This window comes from Triturus cristatus, chromosome 1_1, assembly GCF_964204655.1.
Source record: "Triturus cristatus chromosome 1_1, aTriCri1.1, whole genome shotgun sequence".
Taxonomy (NCBI): Eukaryota; Metazoa; Chordata; class Amphibia; order Caudata; family Salamandridae; genus Triturus; species Triturus cristatus.
Window position 1 is genome coordinate 75970185 of NC_140579.1, and position 19810 is coordinate 75989994.

General features: G+C 50.0%; 1 pseudogene across 1 annotated transcript in view; it reads right to left on the reverse strand.

Annotated features, from left to right (window-relative positions):
- LOC146869484 (E3 ubiquitin-protein ligase TRIM39-like) overlaps positions 1–19810 on the reverse strand; it is a 127631-nt pseudogene that overhangs the window by 36253 nt on the left and 71568 nt on the right. The gene's annotated exons all lie outside the window — the stretch shown is intronic.

The window sequence follows — 19810 nt, forward strand, 5'->3', positions numbered from 1 at the left end:
GAACAGGCATGCAGCTAACACGTGACACAACCACACCAGAGGCCAGGGATTGTAAAGTGCACACACAGGAAAACTACTTGCAAGACAATTCTTTGCTTAGAAGAAAACATAAGAGGGGTGGGGGGGTTGACAAATTAGTGCCTGGCTAAGAGGCCTCTTTCCTGCCACTCACACCTATATATTTAACTTGCTGATCAAAAGGAAGGGCTAAAGCCAGCAGTTCAGCGCATCTCAAGCAGACATTGCAGACTTCCTTCCTCACTGTCCAGAGGGAGGCGAAAAGAGCTCCTCTTCAGAATCGGGTGGGTGCCTGATAGATTTGGCCAAACGTCCTGTGCTAGCAACACAGATTTACACGGCTAATCAAACCGAGCCCATTATTATACAAATGTACGGACTCGCACTACTTATTTTAATTTACATTTGCAAGGTACCGTACAACAGGACTGAACAGGTCACCAAGATCACTACTACATGCGTGCCTGTGAATCTCGCTGGGGCTGCTCAATCGAGGATTTGTGCCTGGAGTGTTCACACTTGGGGCAGTCACTCGAGGAATTGTGCACCGAGTGTTCACACTTGGGGCAGTCACTCGAGGAATTGTGCCCAGAATGTTCACACTTGGGGCAGTCAAGCGGTGAGGGAGAATAAAAAAAGGTCTGCTCAGCACTCTTGTGGGACTGACCGGCAGTCGCGGACACCAACGTGTGTTCGTGATTCACTCAAAAAGGAAATGCTGGTGTGTCAAGGGCCATGTCCTTCTCGAGTACCGTATGGTATGTATATAGCGCTTACTGTCCCTGACGAGGCACTAAATGTGGATGTGGTAGCAAGCTACTACGTGGGAACCCGGAGTCCTCGTCACAGACTAGCTAGCACAACAGTCCAACTCAGAAATGTGGCAAATTACAGCCGGAGAACAATCACCAACCGCGAATCTTGCACAGTTTACAATCTGATGCGCCACAAGTTTAACAAGCGTTTGCAATGCAACTGGTCTCCAATTTACGCGAGACCTATTGTATTCCCTAAATGTAAGCGAAGCACGTAGCCCGGAGAAACTGAATAGAGGAAATGGTACACGCCCCGTGTAACAGCCAAGTAAAAAGGGGCCAGTAGCCACGGGAGGATACAAATGACAACATGGCTGTACTAAGGAGGGACCAACAAGCCTCATAATGAATCAGAAGACAGCATTTACAAAGGACAAACACAAGAGCAAATGAAAAACAAGGGTGGGGGAGTGGGAGAAGCTGCTCTCCGTAGTGAACTACCACAGCTCTTCGTAGAGCTTGAGCGCTGGCTCAGGCTCGACCTAAAAAGTGACTGACAAACTCACGACCACTCTTGTCACAAATTAGCATCATTATATAATGTCAGGAATGACCTGATCTCATCACCTTTGTGCCGGTGCTTAGCACCAGCACCTTTTTATCAGGGCCGGGTCTACACTGCCAACTTACATCAACGACTGCACTACAGTCTGCACGTTATGTGTCAAAGTAAATTAAATAGAGTTGCCTTGCTGCAGTGTTATTACAGTCTCCAGAGTCCTTCGGTGAAGAAGAAGAGTGCTGCTGAGAGAGCACAGCGAGGTTGATAATAAATCCATATCCATGATGCGAATCAACTTGCTTTCAGTGTTGCCGGTATGCGGTCCATTGATTGGGCTGTATTTGGTTGTATGGGAATAGGGGACTACGGCAGTGTGCCATGCGTAACCTTTTTCATTCGACGGACGGTGGACGACGCCCCCGCACACACACACTGCACGAGTCACCAGCACCAGTTAGCACAACATTGAGGAGGGCACTTTGAAGAAGTAGTGCAGCAGGCCTCTTAATAAAGGCAGTGCCACCATCAGTAACCGCAGTAAGTAATAACATGCATTTGCAATGCCTTAGGTCTCGCATTTACGCGAGTTTGAGCTAGTGACATTGTAAATGACAATGCCTTTTTTGTTTCTGTTTTTAAAACATAAATAAAAGGCATTGTTATTTACAATGCCAATAGCTCAAACTCGCGTAAATGCGAGACCTATTGCATTGCAAATGCTTGTTTTATTTGTGTTTGCTTTAAAAGTGCTCGTGCTTCCAATTGACCCTCAGATGCAATGAAGAGACAGCCGAGGGGCTAAGAGAACAACAATATGGTGTCAGTCACTGAGGTAAAAGGGTGCGTGACGCCACTTCATCTAACCCTGGCATTTTGGTGAATAGATGTGTATCAGAGACTCAGTGATGCAGCGTGAAGGGAAGCTCGGCTGTCATGTGCCTTGGTCTTCGACTGTACTCACTGCACTGACAACCATAAGCTCTGAGTGAGACAGCTCATCACAAAAACACACATGCCACTGAATCATAACAGGCAGAAAACAAAGAGACAAGTAAGGGTGAAGCAAACCAAGCAATGCAGCTGAGATACAGTCAACGACTGACAGTGAAGGGCGAAGGGACAGAAAGGTGGCGGGCAGAGGCAGACACGAAAGAGACATCCAGTCTGAAGATCACACAGGGGAGAGGAGAAAAAGATCAACCGGCCAAGGAAGCAGTGGAGGCAGCAACAGACCGGGTGAGATGGGCTGGAAGGACAAGGAGACTAGAAAACAGGGACGGACGGAACCCTGCTGACAAAGGCAGGGGGAGGGGAAGGGACGGTCAGAGGCAGTGAGTACTGGACACAAGGAGCAAACAAGACTCACATGACAAACAAGCGGCCGCGAAAGTGAAACTGATCGCGATCAAACTTCAAAGCGGCCGTGACAGTGAAAGCAAATGGTGTGCAGGCTGCCAAATGGTGCGCGCGCCCGGCGCACATGCACGGTATTTGGAGGCCTGAAAGCACTCGTTTGCACTTCCAGATCCACCATTTACAAAAGCTCTCGCGAGAGCAGCGCTAAAGCGCTGTCTCAGGCGAGACCTAAAAACGTATCGTTTCTTACCTGTCGGTGTAGTTTTGCAGCTTGAAGACTTTCTGGATTCACTATACTGTGCCTTATTCCGCCATCTAGTGGTTGGGTCTGGAATTGTAGTCTTTTTTCTCTTTTATTTACCCGTGGCCCAGGTGGGCGTCGAAATACCACCATTTGGTGTCCTTCGTGACGTCGACGTGCTTCCTCCGGAAGCTCCCACCTTTGATCGCCATCTTCGGATTCTTTTTTCCCCGTCTTGTGTTATTCTAGTTTTTCCTCTTATTTTGTAAAGTCTTGTATGTGTTAAATCCCTTTCCTACTGTCTCATCTCTTGGCGGAGGAGGGTGGGTTCGCTAGTGAATCCAGAAAGTCTTCAAGCTGCAAAACTACACCGACAGGTAAGAAACTATACATTTTGCAGCGTGAATCTTTCTGGATTCACTATGCTGTGCATAGACTTTGTAGCGGTTTGTCCTTATTGTGGTGGCTGGGTGGAAGATGAGCACTGGTTACTGGATATGTGTTGTAAGACCTTCTGTTCCACTTGTGCTTCTTTGTTCATTTGGATATCCACACAGTAGTGCTTAGTGAACGTGTGCACTGAAGACCATGTTGTAGTTTGGCAAATGTCTTGAATCGGTGTGTTGGCCAGAAACACAATCGTTGCTCCTTTCTACCTTGTTGAATGAGCATAAGCTGCTCCTTGTAACAGTTGTCCAGCTTGTTTGTGGCATAGTTGTAGGGTTTGTGCAATCCATCGTGCAATTGTAATTTTGGTAACTGGTCGTCCCCAAAAACTGTTTGCAAAGGAAACAAAGAGTTGCTTTGTCTTTCTGCACTCCTTTGTCCCTTCTATTTGGTGCATCACAGCCATCCCGGCGTCTAGTGTGTGCAGCGCTCTCTCTGTGCTTGTGGTTGGTTTTTGGAAAAAACTAGGTATTTGGATTGTTTGGTTGATGTGGAAACGGGGCACCATCTTTAGCATGAAGTGTGTGTCTGTTCTCATTACGATCCTATCACTGTGTATCTGCAGGTTGGGCTCTTGAAGAGTTAGTGCCTGCAACTCACTTACTCTTCGTAGTGATGCGATAGCCACTAAGAAGGCCGTCTTTAGTGTGAGCATGTGCAGTGTAGCCTTGTGCATCGGCTCGAATGGTGCCTTCATCAATTGGGTCAGCACTACGTTGAGGTTCCATGCTGGTGCTGGCATTCTGTTTGGAGGTGCGATTCTCTTTGCCCCTTCTAGGAATCTCTTTACTACTTGTGAGGTGAAGAAACATTTCCCCGTTTCTCCTCTTGTGTAAGCCACAATCGCCGCTAAGTGTACCCTTAGGGATGTGTAGCTTAGTTTACTTTGCAGTAGGTGTGTTAAACATTTCAGTGCTGTTGACTCCCTTGCGATCTTTTTTTGCAACTGCTCTAATGCACCATTCTGAGTACCTTTTCCTCTTTGCTACATAGAATTTCCTTGTGGTAGGCCTTCTTGCCTCCCTGAGCACTGCCATTGTGCTCGCCAGTAGCTTGAGGTGGGCGAACTCTAGGTCTTCAGGAGCCATGCCGCCAGGCTGAGTGTAGCACCCTCCCGTTCTGCATTGTTACCCGGTCCCTTCGTCTTGGGAATATGTGCGCTGGTGCTTGTACCATCTCCACTATTTGTGAGAACCATGACTGTTCGGCCCACTGAGATGCTATCAGTATCAGTAACATGTTGCTGATCCTGCATTTGTAGAATACCCTGTGTATCAGTGGCATCGGGGGAAAAGCGTATGCAAATGTCTTTGACCAACTTATCCATAGCGCATTCCCTTGTGACTGATGGCCTGGTTGCGAAGTGTTGGCATTTTGGTGTGTTGCAAATAAGTCTATTTTTGGTGTACCCCACTTCCGGAATACTTTCTGTAATTCCTGTTGGTAGATCTCCCATTCGTGGGATGCTGATGTCTGCCTGCAGAGTGTCTGCTTTCACATTGTCCTTCCCTGGGAGATGTATTGCTAGTAGGTCTATCCTCAGTGGAATAGCCCATGTCCATATCTCCTTTGCTAGCCCTGATAGCGCTACTGACTGTGTTCCTCCTTGTTTGTTGATGTAGAACATGGTCGTGGTGTTGTCTGTTTGGATCACCACCCTGTTTCCGTACAGCTCCATCTGAAAGGCTTTTAAGGCTATGAACACCGATTTTAGTTCCACGTAATTGATGTGCTTGACCGCATCCTGTTGCGACCATAGCCCCCTCACCTTGAGCTTGTTCATGTGTACGCCCCACCTTAGCTGGGAGGCGTCAGTCGTGATGGTCACTGTTGGAGTTGGTTGTGTGAATGGTTTCCCCTGTGATATGTTTTGTTAGTTCCACCACGCTATTTCCTGATGCACTGCGTGTGTGACAACCACTAGATCTTCCCAACTCCCAGTTGCCTGTGGCCATTGCGGCTGTATCCATTCCTGGAATGGCCTCATGTGCAGTCGAATATTTTGGACTAGGTGAATGCAGGACGCCATCATTCCCATCAGCTTGCTCACCGTCCTCACTGTCAGAACTTTCCCCTTGCGGTAATGACGCGTTTCCTTCAGTATCGCCAATGTTCTCTTCCTGCTGGGGAACACTTTGGCCTGTATGGTGTCGATCTCTGCCCCTAAGAATCTTGATTTGCTCTGGTTCTGTTGACGATTTCTCCCAGTGGATTGGGAAACCCAGTCGTGTCAGTATGCCCTGCTGGATGTGTAGTCTGCATTGGCTGTACGAACTTGCCTTACGAGCCTGTCGTCGAGATAGGGGTATACGTGTATTCCTTGCCTTCGTAGGTGTGCTGCGACAGCCACTAGGCATTTTGTAAACACTCTTGGTGCGGATTTTAGGCCAAATGCCAGTACAGTGAACTGGTAGTGGCTTTGGTTGATCACAAACCTTAGCAGGCGCCTGTGTTTGTGGTTGATGGGGATGTGTAAGTACGCGTCCTTTAAATCTATAGTAGCCATGAAGTCCCCTTGTCGTATCGGTGGTATTACCTCTTGTAGGGAAGTCATCTTGAATCTTTGAGTTTTTATGAATTTGTTTAAGAACCTTAGATCCAGGATAGATCTTAGTGTTTCGTCCACTTTTGGAACCAGGAAGTAAGTTGAGTAAACCCCTTTGTTTTTTCGGCACCACCTGTATTGCCTCCTTGATGAGCAGTTCTTGTGCCTCTAGTTGTAAGAGCGAGAGCTACTTCGCCGAGTGTGCCTTGCTTCTTGGTTTTCTGTTCGGAGGTTGTTTTTCTAACTCTATACAGTATCCGTATTGTATGATGTTTAGTATCCATTTGTCCGATGTAACCTCCCTCCATTCCTGGATGAAGTCTTTTATTCTTCCCCCCTATCGGTGTTGAGTGTTCGAGGTACTGTTTGTTGTTGAACGCTCGGCTGCAGTTTTCCTTTATGTCTTTTCGCCCACCCTGAGGTGTTGCTAGGGTGGGGGTCTGCTTCCTGGTGAAGTCACTTGGATGAGGGCTGTTGGTCTCCCCTTCATGTTTGTCCTTGCCCGTTTCCGCGCCCTCAAAAGGACTGCCTCCGGGGCTGGTACTGCCAGTTCTGCTGCTGCTGTCCCTGTTGCTGCTGGCCTTGGGTTGTTCCCTTGGTAGCCTTGCTGGAACGTCTGGTGCGATGTGGTAGACACATTGCCTCCTCTACCACTTGGCCTTCTTGTGGGTGTGCCCCTTCTCATCCCTCTGAATTGCAACGCTCCCATGAATCTTGCGGTCTCATTGTCCTTCTTGAGCGGTGACAACGTTTCGTCCACTGGTGTGCCGAACAGTTGCTCTACGTTAAAAGGTGTATTCAAGATGTTGCTTTGCACCTCTGGCTTGAATCCCGAAATTCTGAGCCATGCGTGTCTCCTCTCGGTCACCCCTATCATCAACAGTCTGCTTGATGTTTCTGCAGCATCCAATGCTGATTTTAGGCATGTGTTTGCCATGCTTTTGCCTTCTTCTACTAGGTGAGCTGCTGTTTGTTGGTACTGTTCTTTAGGAGCTGCCCCACTTCATCCCAGTGTTGGCACGCGTGCCTGTTGAGGAGTGCGTTGGAATTTGCGGCAATCAATTGGCGCATCGCATTTCTCTCCACCTTTCTCCCTGTGAGATTCATCCTCCTACTCTCCTTGTCTGGAGGTGGGCCGGCATTAGTGGGCACATTGGCCCTCTTCCTAGCCGTTGCTGCAATTATGGAGTCGGCTGGTATGTATGCAGGGTCCTTTGAAGAATGCTTATACTTCTCTGTTCTCGGCGTCACAGCCTTGCATATTGCTGGTTCCTTAAAGGCCTCTCTTCCTTGATCCAGCACATTAGGGAGCATGGGCAGGAATTGGCTCCTAGTTTGTTGAGGCAGTAGTCTCTCCAAACATGTCTTGGCCTTCTCCTCTTCCATTTTCACTCCATACGTCTATGCAGCCTTTTGGACAACCATGTTGTAGACCCCATATCGTCTGGCGGCGAGGGCCTCGTAGGGTGAGTGAGTATCTACCCCTTCCTCTGGCGATTTTGCGTTGAGATTCTGCCATTCTAGGTCTTGTGCCTCCGGAGGACGTCGAGTCCCGGTAGGATTGCAGATCTTCATTGCCTTCTACCTCGAAATAATAGTCTTCATCCCCCTGTTCCTCGACTGGTTCAGGCGTTTTCGGCTGTTCGACGTCCTCGTCGTCTCTTTCGACTTAGAGCGCGGGTTGGTGTATTGGCTCATCTTCTCGTCGAAGTCCCTTTTCCGCTGCAGGATGCGCGCCATTTCGGCCTCGAGCCTCATTTTCTTCCTCTCCATCTTGGCGGCATGTTCGGCGTCGAGGGCTGGAGCGCCTGTCTTCTGGGCCGCCGACGACGATGTCGGCCCTTCCTTTCTCGGTGCTGAGGTGTCCTTTTCGAGGGCAACTTTCGACGATCTTTGTTTTTCGAGGGCTTTCGGCGATTGGGAGTCCTTTTCGAAGGATCCGCTCGGCTGACTGTCCTTGGTTGCTGTTGCCTTCATCGAGTGTTTCGGCGGCAATGCTCCCTTCGAGGACTTAGCTTCACTTCTACGAGTGTCGCTCGGGGCTTTAGCTTCACCCTTTCGAGTGTTGCTCGAGTGTTTAGGGGTCGACGACTCCCTTACCTCCGTCAACGTCTTCTTATGGACCTAGACGACTGTGCAGTCCTCCGGTACTTCAGCGATGTGGTCCTCTTCTCCACTAGAGAGGCCCAAGTCTCGGAGCGATGGAGGTGGTCCCTGCCCCTGCATGTTGTGATTCGCACTTCTCTGCCTCTCCCTTACTCTAAGGGTCTTCCGTGTAAACGCTGAGCACGTGTTGCAGCCTTCGCTGCTGTGGTCGAGCGGCAGGCAGAGGTTGCAGACTGGATGCTGGTCCTTCTGGGCGTATTTGTGGTGGCAATTGGTGCTAAACTTGAACTGTGTTTTGTCCATCCCCCGCGCTCAGGGAGCCCCCTGCGAGCGCATTCTCCGTAGAACGTCAAGGTCTTGGTCGCGAACCTTCTCCCTCGTCGTCCCGGTCACCTGAACTGTAGTCCGGTGTAGCTGAAAACTTGATTTTCATCGCTTTTCTACGATTTTCCTCGATTCCTCTTCCAAAAGCTCTGGAATTCTTGGGCAACGAAAAAAAAAAGGAAAAAAAAGATTACAATTCCAGACCCAACCACTAAATGGCAGAATAATGCACAGCATAGTGAATCCAGAAAGATTCACGCTGCAAAACCAATGCTGCTTTTTCTTGCAGGTGGTGACGGTCACCTGAACAGAGTCAGAGGCCCGAGCAATCATGGCACTGGGTGGGGCACAGTGTGCAGTGCTCCGGCCCTCAGGCCAGGAGGCTGCTGGAAAGGCAGGGCCATGCCCTTTTCATTTACTTTTTCTCATCAATCCACATGCTTCTAGACTAGTACAGAAGAGCAAGAGGAGGGGATTTTAGACAAAAATGGGAACGTGTCTTGATATATTCTGTAGTGTATAGATATTTCCACGGTGTCTCTTTGGAAAGTAGAATTATTTCTGCTGAAATTGAATGTGGGTTTAACGATACTCGTGTAAACCAGTGAACATTCTGTTTGGCGCGCATCTCTTTACAGTCTGCCGTGTTATGATTTTACATTTCCCTTCCGGTGATGTTAATATGCACAGGGGTAACTTCCAGGTAGATAATAAATGTGGCCTTTTGTGGGATGTCACAAACTCGTTTCAAGCGCCCTTGGGATTGAATAGGCAGTGATTTGAAGTGTCAGATTTTCCATCATAAACATATTTTTGTTTACGGTCTTGTCTAACGAAGAAAGTATTATTAAGAATGTACCATTTTAATAGCCGAGTTCCTTGTCATTTGCAGTTTTGCAGTAGTGTCTTCTGAGAGGGAAATTAATGGAATCGCACCTCCCCTCCTTATACATCAGACTTCAGTTCTGTAACTGTGCATTTGTGTTTGGTGATCGCCTCACTAGGCTGGAAATAATATTGAAATATTGCTGATATTTAAAAAATGTTTAACAAAAACAATGGCGAGGATTTCCTCGCCAAGGTAACCAACCCTATTTGGGAATTAATAAGGATGTGCAGCAGAACTTCTGTTTTTTTACTGTATATTGAAGCCTCATCTGAAGACTGCACACTTGCATCCAGTTAACGTTTAGTATTTGAGATTTGCTTTTACTGTTTTAATACGATCAGATGGTCTTGAAAGCTCATCTTATCACAACGTGCCTTTTGTGTTTTGAGATCGCTAATATGAGTACCACGAAGTATGGAAATAAAATAAAGAGAATGAGCCAAGCCTGATTTCAGCTTACACTTTATGAAGTGTTTACTTTTTTATTTTGATGTCCCATCGACATTTGCATAAAAAAAAGTGCAAAGGCGACAAATATTTGAGCACCTGGACTTTATATTTCACAAATTAAGCACTGTCAGAAGGCTGCCTCCTTCAAGGCCATCACATTATGATCCTGCAAGCATTGGCGATGCAAGAGCACAACTGGCCCAGTTGGACCTTCAAAGGATCATGAAAATGAAAAATAGACTGCACAGAGGTACGGTCCCGCCCTTTGGATGACCTTGTGGAGAACACAGGGAGAGAATGCTCACTCAACCAAACAGAGTCCTCGCTGCCCACTATCTCTGAAGACATCTTGAACGCTCCCTGGGTCTGAGGGACTGCTGTATTTCGGAACTTTCCCGATGGGTGGCAGACACTGATGATTCTAAAAAATACCCAGAGGTCCAGGAGAGAGGTAGATGTCAGCAGAGAAAGGGACACCAAAACTTCAAAAAATAAATAGCAGCCCTCAGCATCTCTAGTGAATTAAGAACAGACAATGGGCCGCCATTTCAGGGACAAGAAATGGCTGATTACCCGACCCAGGTTATGCGAACCCTTGTAACAGAAACGCAAATTGCACGTCATAACATCAGAACATTGATCTAGCCATCTACTTACTTCTTGTGGGTTTACTTGCTGATGCTTCACACCTTGACGGAACAAGCTCCAAGCCAACTGCACATGGAGAGAACGGTGGTGTACATCATTCCTCACTATCCAAGGTGGACACCAACCCCAGAAGATGTTGATGCCATCATGGCTAGGAGAATCAAGGACAAAAACTAAGCCCGTTGAAGACATAGGGCCAGGCACTCTGATCTGTGTGTGAACGATATGATGCTAGTCAGGGGCGGTGGTGATGGCGAAATGAGGACTAGGGGAGGCGACAATAAACGGGTCTTTCTTTTGCAGATTTCAAAGCTCTCCAATGGTCTGTGCTCCAGGAAGGAATCACCTGAATCCTGTGTCACGGCCAGAAAGTCCCCGACCCACAGTGTTCAGGCACCTAAGAGCTGAGGATAGAGGAGGAGTGAGCGAAATGGACCTGAAAAGTAAGGCGGGTGCCTCTCGGATGTGATCTGATCATTCCCATTTCCGTGTGAATCCCACCCCTCCCCTCTCAGCTCTGCAAAGACCATGAGCATGCGACTGCTTGAAACTAGAGCCAGCCTACGCTGGACTGGAGCCCTTGTTGAAACTAGAGCCAGCCTACGCTGGACTGGTGTCCTTGTTGAGACTAGAGCCAGCCTACGCTGGACTGGTGTCCTTGTTGAGACTAGAGCCAGCCTACGCTGGACTGGTGTCCTTGTTGAAACTAGAGCCAGCCTACGCTGGACTGGTGTCCTTGTTGAAACCAGAGCCAGCCTACGCTGGACTGGTGTCCTTGTTGAGACTAGAGCCAGCTTACGCTGGACTGGTGTCCTTGTTGAAACCAGAGCCAGCCTACGCTGGACTGGTGTCCTTGTTGAAACCAGAGCCAGCCTACGCTGGACTGGTGTCCTTGTTGAAACCAGAGCCAGCCTACGCTGGACTGGTGTCCTTGTTGAGACTAGAGCCAGCCTATGCTGGACTGGTGTCCTTGCTGAAACCAGAGCCAGCCTACGCTGGACTGGTGTCCTTGTTGAAACCAGAGCCAGCCTACGCTGGACTGGTGTCCTTGTTGAAACTAGAGCCAGCCTACGCTGGACTGGTGTCCTTGTTGAAACCAGAGCCAGCCTACGCTGGACTGGAGTCCTTGTTGAAACCAGAGCCAGCATACGCTGGACTGGTGACGTTGGTGAAACCAGAGCCAGCCTACGCTGGACTGGTGTCCTTGTTGAAACCAGAGCCAGCCTACGCTGGACTGGTGTCCTTGTTGAAACCAGAGCCAGCCTACGCTGGACTGGTGTCCTTGTTGAGACCAGAGCCAGCCTACGCTGGACTGGTGTCCTTGTTGAAACCAGAGCCAGCCTACGCTGGACTGGTGTCCTTGTTGAGACTAGAGCCAGCCTACGCTGGACTGGTGTCCTTGCTGAAACCAGAGCCAGCCTACGCTGGACTGGTGTCCTTGTTGAAACCAGAGCCAGCCTACGCTGGACTGGTGTCCTTGTTGAAACTAGAGCCAGCCTACGCTGGACTGGTGTCGTTGTTGAAACTAGAGCCAGCCTACGCTGGACTGGTGACGTTGTTGAAACTAGAGCCAGCCTACGCTGGACTGGTGCCCTTGTTGAAACTAGAGCCAGCCTACGCTGGACTGGTGTCATAGTTGTAAAAGTATTAGAGGAAAGTTTTAAGAGAAAAATAACACTGATGGTACTAATGTGCATGTGCAGTACCCTGGTTCAGGACATTTCAGATGGCACTAGTCACCCTTGGAGCTGGGCCCACTGGTTCAGTCCGGGGTGACAATCAATAAAATATAAACTGCTTAACGTCTGGAAAATTGGTTCTTAACATGAGCCACACTGCGAGTACCTTTCAGTGCCACAATTCGACAGAACATCACTTGACATCTCTCCAGAGCCGTGTGTCGCTCAGAAGTGTTGTGCCAGCTGCGAGAAAAATCCACTCCATAGTTGCAGGTAATACAGGGGCCCCACCATCCCAAAGCTGTTGTGTTCCACAGGAGAATAGTGGGCCATGGGGCAGTTACACTTGCACTCAGGAATCTCACTTCACTATTCAAATCTCTATGAGTTACACCCATTCCGTATTTTAAATCTCGCTCACAGATAAATGTTGTCCAGCAGGACACAGCTTGATTTTCCTCGCACACCTCTGGTTCTTCCATACCCTGCAGCTTTTTGGGTCACTACAGCCAGGCAGCCAGGCTGCCTGTGGTCCTGCGCTCATTCAGCCTTGGTGCTCCACATTGTCCTTGTGAAAATGACTGGAACCTTAAATTCTGTTCTGCAATCAGTGTTGAAACCATGTGCAGTTATTTTATGTGGTCCACCTCCAGCTTGAATTATTTTGTTAAGTGATCCCGAAGTCGTGTATCTGTTAAGGCTTTGAGGAGATTGGATCGTTAGCCTCACAACAGAATACCTATTTGACAGGTAGGATGCCTCATTAAGCTCTGTTAATAATGAACTAACAAGACTAGCCAGTAAACAAGCAGCACACATGTGTGTCACCTCCATGCCATGAGGCCTGTGGAAGGACCCCTCAGGAATGGAGACACTCCACAGGAAACTGAGATGTGGGGGCAGTCTCTGTAGGCGAGGGAAGGTGGATGAGAGGGCTGGAGTCAGCCCCCCCCCCCCCACCAGCCCACAGGAACTGAGACATGTGGGATCAGACACCCTCCCCTAGCAGCCCACAGGAACTGAGACATGTGGGATCAGACACCCTCCCCTAGCAGCCCACAGGAACTGAGACATGTGGGATCAGACACCCTCCCCCACAGGAACTGAGACAAAGGATCAGACACCCTCCCCCAGCAGCCCACAGGAACTGAGACATGTGGGATCAGACACCCTCCCCCAGCAGCCCACAGGAACTGAGACATGTGGGATCAGACATCCTCCCCCAGCAGCCCACAGGAACTGAGACGAACAAGTTACTTACCTTCGGTAACGCTTTTTCTGGTGGATACAGTATCTGCCTGTGGATTCCTCACCTTGTGAATATCCCCTGCGCCAGCAACATTCGGAAACTTTTGTAGCAGTCCACGCCGATGGGGTCGAAGATGACGTCACAGAGACACGGCTCCGCTCGCGACTCCACTGACGTCACCGGCTCCATAAGAAGACCTCCTCGGCGTGATGACGTCAGTTCCGCCCCTTTTTTCCGTGCCTCCGAGGCACACGGACGGACTGACAGCAATATGTACATAAACAGCATACACAGTACACAATATGCATATCAACACACACAGTGTGGAAAAGAAACATCAAAGCACTAGAAATAACCCAATGTCCTTGACAGTCATAAATACATTTGAAATCATTAATAGAACTACCGTCATAGAGTCACTGGAATAGAAGGATGGACAACGGGGAGGCGGGTGGGTCAGTGAGGAATCCACAGGCAGATACTGTATCCACCAGAAAAAGCGTTACCGAAGGTAAGTAACTTGTTCTTCTGATGGATACATCTGCCAGTGGATTCCTCACCTTGTGAATAGATTCCACAGCAGTCCCCGCTCCCGGTGGAGGGTGTCCATCCCCCTATACCAGAAAATCCTGAAGGACGGAACGGGCAAAATGTCCGTCCCTCCTCACCTCAGAATCTAAACAATAATGTTTTGCAAAGGTGTGAAGGGAGGCCCAAGTTGCCGCCCTACAAATGTCCTCCACAGGAACACCCCTAGACAAAGCAGAGGTAGAAGACTTTGCTCTAGTGGAATGAGCTCTTAAACCCTCCGGAGGCTCCTTACCAGCTAGGGAGTAGCAGATCTTGATGCATAGCACAATCCATCTTGAAAGGGTGCGCTTGTGCACCGCACGACCCTTTCTGCAGCCAGCAAAGCCCACAAAGAGCTGGTCATCAATCCTGTAGTCCTTAGTCCTGTCCAGGTAAAAGCTCACCGCCCTCTTAGGGTCCAAGCGGTGAAGTCTCTCCTCCTCCTTGGAAGGGTGAGGGGGAGGATAAAAGGTAGGAAGGGTAATGGACTGCCCCAGATGGAAGGGAGTTACCACCTTAGGCAAAAACGCAGCCCTGGTCCGGAGAACCATTCGTTCAGCATGCACAGTCAAGAATGGGGGTTTTGAAGTAAGAGCTTGAAGCTCACTTACTCTCCTTGCCGAGGTGATTGCAACGAGGAAAACCGTCTTAAAAGACAACAGTCTCAAGGGACACTTATGTAAGGGCTCGAAAGGAGAACCCATAAGATAAGTCAGTACAAGGTTTAAGTCCCACTGAGGTACAATAAAGGGAGTAGGAGGAAATTTATTCGTAAGGCCCTTGAGAAACCTAAGCACAATAGGTGACTTAAATAAGGACGGCTGATCCGGCAGGCATAGGAAAGCCGACAAAGCCGATAAATATCCCTTTACAGTGGCCACAGCAAAGCCTTGCTGGGCAAGAGAAAGAGCAAACTGCAGAATGTTAGACAAACGAGCCTTCAAGGGATCAATCGACCTCTCTCCACACCAGAGAACGAACTTAGACCACCTATAGGAGTATATGGATTTGGTGGAGTGTCGCCTGGCCGATAAAATAACATCCACCACATCTGGCGGGAGAGAGAAAGAATTCAGGTTGCCCCGTTCAATCTCCAGGCATGAAGGTGTAAGCCCCGGAGGTGGGGGTGTAGAACCTGCCCCTCCGACTGCGAGAGGAGGTCTGCCCTCAGAGGGAGACGGAGCGGAGGGCACGAGGAGAGGTGGAGAAGATCTGTGTACCACACCCTTCTTGGCCAATCCGGGGCGATCAATATAACTTGGGCCCGGTCTTGGCGAACCTTCCTCAGAACCTGAGGAATCAAGGGTATGGGAGGAAACGCGTAAAGGAGTCGTGAGCCCCAACTCAACTGAAACGCGTCTCCCAACGCCCCCTGCATCGGATACTGGAGACTGCAGAATGACAGGCAGTGCGCGTTCTCGAAAGTGGCAAACAGATCCACCCGAGGAGTTCCCCACGTCCGAAAGACGTGACGAACTACCTCCGGATGGAGCCTCCACTCGTGGTCGGCAGAGAACTGCCGACTGAGACTGTCCGCACGAACGTTCAACACCCCGGCCAGATGATTTGCCATCAGACAAATCCGATGGTCCTGAGCCCAGGACCATAGACGCAGGGCCTCTCTGCACAGACAAAGAGACCCCACTCCTCCCTGCTTGTTTATATACCACATCGCGGTAGTGTTGTCCGTCAGAACCTGAACAGACTGACCGCGAAGGGAAGGGAGGAAGGCCTTGAGCGCCAAGCGTATCGCCCGTAACTCCAGAAGGTTGATGTGAAGCAACCTTTCCTCTGGAGACCAAAGACCCTTGATCTCCAGATCCCCCAGATGAGCACCCCACCCTAAGGTGGATGCATCCGTTATCACCGTGGCCACCGATGGAGGTAGATGGAAGGGCTTCCCTTGGGACAGATTGCCCTCCACGCTCCACCAAGACATCTCCGCTGCAGCTTCTCTGGAGATCCTCACAGACTCCCTGAGATCTCCCTTGTGCTGATACCACTGCTTGCGGAGGCACCACTGGAGCGCCCTCATGTGCCAGCGTGCATGGTTGACCAACAGTATGCAGGAAGCGAACAAACCGAGCAGGCGAAGGACCTTCAGAACTGGAACAACCGCTCCGCTGAAAAACAAAGGAATCATTTCCTGTATGTCGAGAATCCTTTGAGGAGGAGGGAATGCTCGACACACAGTAGTGTCCAGTACCGCACCTATGAACAGGTTGCGCTGAGAGGGCACCAGGTGAGATTTGGGCACGTTGATCGAAAAACCCAATCTGTACAACAGCCGAGTTGTATCCTGCAGATGACACAGCACCTTCTCCGACGACTCCGCCTTGATCAGCCAGTCGTCCAAATAAGGGAAAACCGAAATTCCCGATCTTCTGAGATGGGCTGCCACCACTGCCATCACCTTTGTGAAGACTCGAGGTGCCGAAGTAAGACCAAACGGAAGGACCGCAAACTGATAATGTTGCGACCCTACCGTGAAACGGAGATACTTCCTGTGCGACTTCAGAATGGGGATGTGAAAATACGCATCCTGCAAGTCGAGCGACACCATCCAGTCCTCCTGATTCAGCGCCTGAAGAACCTGCGCAAGGGTGAGCATCTTGAACTTTTCCTGTTTCAGGTAAAAGTTCAGGATTCTGAGGTCTAGTATCGGACGCAATCTGCCGTCCTTCTTCGGGATCAGAAAATACCGGGAGTAGCATCCCTGACCCCTCTCCTGCTCCGGAACCACCTCTATCGCCCCTTTCTGAAACAACTTCAGGACTTCTTCCTGCAGGAGAAGACGGTGGTCCTCCGAGCAAGCACCTTGGCAAGGAGGGTAAACTGGAGGGAATTCCCGAAAGGGAAGGGCGTACCCATTTTCTACAAGATCCAGAACCCAAAGGTCTGTAGTAACCGATTCCCAATCTTGTAGAAAATGGGTAAGCCGGCCCCCCACAGGACCAGCATGATCCGGAATGTCGAATCTAGGGCTGTTTTGCGGTGGTGGGAGGGGCTGAGGAAGAGGAAGAGGAGGAGGAGAGTTGACGGCCACGTGAGCGACCTCTAAGCCTTCCTCTATATCCCTTGGAGCTTTGCTGCTGCTGCTGCTGCTGCTGCTGCTGGGCTGGTCTATAAGAACGAAAACTCGCCCTTCCAAAACCTCTGTACCTCTTGAAAGTACCTCTCGGCTGGGATTGAAGGCCCAACGACCTAGCCGTAGCCTTACTTTCTTTGAAGCGCTCGAGAGCAGCATCAGCCTTCTTCCCGAACAGACCAGACCCATCAAAAGGTAAGTCCAACAAGGTCGACTGGACATCCGAAGAAAATTCGGAGGACTTAAGCCATGCTCCCCTCCTGGTGGCAACTGAAGACCCCATGATCCTGGCAACTGAGTCTGCTGTATCCAAGCCACTCTGTATAACCTGACGAGCAGCCGCCTGGGCATCCGACAGTACTTCACTGAAGCCTGCCCTATCCACCTCCGACAGCTTCGGTGCCAACTTTTTAGCTGAATCCATAAGCGCATGGATATAGCGCCCCAATAAACAAGTCGCATTAGAAGACTTTAATGCCATACTGGCTGAAGAAAAGACTTTCTTGGCCGATTGGTCCACCTTCTTGGCCTCTCTGTCCCCTGGGACCTGAGGAAACGCACCTTTTGAACGTCCAGAACAAGCAGCCTGAACGACCAGACTTTCAGGTGAAGGGTGTGATGACAAAAACTCAGGATCCCCCGGAGCCACCCTATATCTCCTTGCAACCACCTTGGACACCGCAGGAGCCGAAAAAGGCTTGCGCCACACATCCAACACAGGCTCCAATATTGCTTCATTAAAAGGCAACAGCGGCTCTGACACCGCAGTTGGAGAGTGCAACACCTCAGTCAAGATATTAGACTTGAACTCAACAGATGGCAATTGAAGGTCCAACAACTCTGCAGCCTTTCTTATCACAGCATGATAAGGAGCCGCGTCTTTAGAAGGTTCATCTGAAGGAGGAGTGATCTCCCACTCCGGAGACAAATCCAACCCACTTGCCTCCTTCAATTCGTCAAACACCTCATCGGATTCGACCAATTCTCCCTCTTCAGCCTCATCCATAAGATAGCTCCTCTCCTCCAGCACTCTCTGCGCCTCTCTCCTGGAACGGATCCGCACCTGCGGCGTCGGCGGCGCCGTGATCGAATCCGACGGCGCCGGCAGAGGCGTCGAACGCGTATCAGCTGGAGCAGCCGGCGTCGAACGAGGTCGAGTCGGCGCCGGTGAAGAGGGAAGCGGCGTCGATGTTTTCGGCGCCGGCATCTGCCAAGACGGCGTCGCTGGGAAGAAAGGCATAAACGGTGCTTGAGGATAAACCTGCGGCACTCCCAAATTAAAAGCCATCGGACCCATCGGACCCATAGGTGCACCAGAGGAATACATGGCCCGTGAGAACACCCCATACATCGCATTGAGATACTGCGAGGGGTCCTGACCTGGATTAGGGAAAGCTGGATACTGGTCAGGTAACACCGGACTCGGGCCTGCCGGCGCCGACGGTGGAACTTGCGGCGTCACAGACTCACCCGGAGCCTGATCATCCTCATCCTGGGCCGGAGTCGGAGACGGAGCCGAAGGACCTGCAGGACCTGGAGAAGCCATCGGCGCCGGAGAGGACGCCGGCACCGGCGAATCAGCCGGAGCCGGAGAAAACACAGGAGAAGATGGAACGGGAGGCGAAGCCGGAACAGGAGAAGGAGACACTGACTCCCTTCGACGCCGAGCAGGCGATTTAGACTTCGACGTCGAGGCCTTGTGATGAGACGAATGCCTCCTTTTCTTCTTATGCTTCTTGCTCTTTGAAGCATGTCCCGACGTCGACTTGGAAGCCGACCTCGACCTCGACCTGGATCTTCTTCTACCTCTTTTCTCCTTTCTCTTCATCCGGGCGATAAAGAGCTTTGCCTCTCTTTCCTTAAGAGCCTTTGAGCTCATCTTCCTGCAACACGAACATCCTTCAACATCGTGGTCCGATGACAAACACCAAACGCAGTCGTCATGCGGGTCAGTGATGGACATGTGTTTGCCACATTCATGGCAAGGCTTGAAACCAGACTTCCTTGCCGACATTCTCGAAGAAAGACAGAGAAACTTCGGAATAAACACAAAGTAACAGGTAAAGCTACCAGTAACGATTCCCGAAATCCGTTGGCGTCGTCGGCGCGGAAAAAAGGGAACTGACGTCATCACGCCGAGGAGGTCTTCTTATGGAGCCGGTGACGTCAGTGGAGTCGCGAGCGGAGCCGTGTCTCTGTGACGTCATCTTCGACCCCATCGGCGTGGACTGCTACAAAAGTTTCCGAATGTTGCTGGCGCAGGGGATATTCACAAGGTGAGGAATCCACTGGCAGATGTATCCATCAGAAATGTGGGATAAGACACCCTCCCCCACAGGAACTGAGACGAGTGGGATCAGACACCCTCCCCCAGCAGCCCACAGGATCTGAGACATGTAGGATCAGACACCCTTGCCAGCGGTGTGACCATGATGCAGTAGTTGTAAAGAAATGTCTCCATCTTTTTTCAGAAATGCGATGCCACTTAACTACACCCCACTGTTTTCATTGATAAATGACATGACGCTGAGCCAGTGATGTTTATTGTTTGAATCTGTGCTGTTACCAAAACTGATACATAAAGACCGTAAAAAAAAAAAAATAAAAAAAAAAAAAATAAAAATAAAAAAAAAGACTGAAATGAGGCTTTAGAAGACACAAAAGGAAGTCTGAGGACTTGAAGAAGGATTAGGTGCCTGGAATGAGTGGTCAGTGACCTGGGCAGAGGTTTGAGGGTTGTAATGAGGCTTCTAAAGACTCAAGAGGATGCTATGGACTGGAGGGAGGCCACTGCAGACTAGAGAGAGATTATTTCTTAGGACTAGGAGCAGATCTGAGGATTACAATGAGGTTTATGAGAACTGGACGAGACCTCTTCTTATT